Raw genomic sequence first — 2,111 nt, forward strand, 5'->3', positions numbered from 1 at the left:
GGGGTTAATTTAGGTGTTTCATATATTGTGTTAGCTAGTTATAATTAATAGAGAGAAGTGTCCTCTATTATGTCCGTGCTTGATCGACGCTACGTACTATACATACGTATATAGAGAGGACTAGACACGCTAGCTAGCTAGTAAGCAAACGAAGGAAACAGAAGATCGTCATGAACATATATGCATATATACAGAGAGAAGTGATATCGACCACCTCTCCTTCTCTGAGAGATTGGTCGAACAACAAGTTCTTGTATATCTATCTGACACTACCGGCTACATATATACAATAATTATCTCTTACAAATATAATCATACGGACTCAGGGTCCACATAGAATTCTCCGTCTTCAGAGATCACGTGGTCAAGAAAGAATGCCGCCAATTCCTCTTGAATTGCTCGCATGCGAGCTGGTGCTAGGAGTTCATCCCGCTTCCGAAACATCTAATTTGAAGAAGGGGGTCAATACATATATATATATAAATGAATGAAACTCAACACAAATGATGGTAATAAAATAAAATTGTGAATGTTGTTATTTACGTACTTCATATTGTTCGTTAGAGTACCCGCCCCGCTCACAGGTCGTGTGGCGGATGGACTCGCAGATGTAGTATCCACAGAAATCATTCCCTTGTTCCTGCCACAACCACTTTACAAGAAATAGAGGTCAATCAAACTGATAAGCAAGAATGCTAAATGGTATTGATGAAACTAGCGCTTGAATCACTAGGAGATGCGCGGAACATGCTACTATAGTACTTACTTTCGGGTGTCTAAATTCCAGCTCCTTCGGCAGTCCCGGAACTGTTTTGGTGAATTTTCTCCAAACCCTGCCGGACAAAGAAAACAATTACTTGATATCAGGAAATGAACAAAGTTGCTGATATGGTGGATAATGATTGATTTAACTTACTTCTTGAGGATTTCAGTCATGTCCGCATACTCCTTGGGATCTTTTCGTTTAGAGTCCAAGACGGTTACTATTCCCTGCTCAAGCTTAATCTCTAGGAGAATATAGTGGAAACTGCACACACATGCATAACTCATGAATTACATTACTATAACCTTGACTAATATATAAGGGAAACCGAATACGCACAAGACAGTAACACTCACCTGAAGTTGTAAGGAAAGAGTATTATATCTTTGTTTTGATTTATTACGAACGATCGTAGCAAGTTGGCCTCGGTAGCTGCGGCATGAAGTTTAACCTCAGTTGCATCTATGCGATATGTGTTAATGAACCCAATATCACCGACTTGTCTTTTCTTCAATTCGGCGATCTTCAATCTGCATAATATAGTGAGGATGATTATAAATACATGCAATGAAAGAGCTAAGCTATATAGAGAAACTTAATGACAGAAGTAGTACTATTTATAGACAGTAGCAGGCGACCGTTGTTTTATCGAGGGCCAATTGATTGAAAAACTGATAGAACTCCTCAAATGGAATAGGCAACAGATCAATTCCAACGAGGTCATGCTCCTTTTTAACTTTCACATACAAAGTACTCCTCCCCCTAGAGTCTCTGCAGATTTTCAAGTACCAATCATGCAATCTTCGCATCATCGTTGATAGAGATCTTTCATCTTTGACGAGAGGCTTCCCGTACTCGTATCTTTGTATTTGCACCTCCATGGGTTCATAATGTACTTCGTCGGGCAGGTAATCTACAAGATTGCTATAACCGGGCACCATCCTCGGATCATTATCGATGTTGTGGCTAGGCACCTTGAGCGGGGGGCACGATTGCTTCGCTTGTTCGCCGAGCTGGGCAATTTGTTTCCCAGCTCGTCGTTCTTTCAGCCTTTGATCACTGACAGTACTTCCCGACCGCTCCGCTTTGGCAAATTCCTTTCCAATAATGCGGTCATAGTTTCCTTTCGGCGGATCAGACTTTGGTGGTTTTGTCAGGGCAGCCAGAGTGCGCTTCACTTTCACCCGATCTACCTTCTCCTCCGGAGGTGGATGTTTCTTTGCTTTCACCCCTTCAAAGAAGTTCCTCACTTCTTCTCGCGCGATCTCGGCATTCTCCTCCAGGGTCCTCTCATATGGTAACTTCTCTGGAGTCTTTAGAGAAGGACCGAATCTGTATGTCCTCCCGC

Source organism: Triticum dicoccoides, chromosome 2A (assembly GCF_002162155.2).
Source record: "Triticum dicoccoides isolate Atlit2015 ecotype Zavitan chromosome 2A, WEW_v2.0, whole genome shotgun sequence".
Lineage (NCBI taxonomy): Eukaryota > Viridiplantae > Streptophyta > Magnoliopsida > Poales > Poaceae > Triticum > Triticum dicoccoides.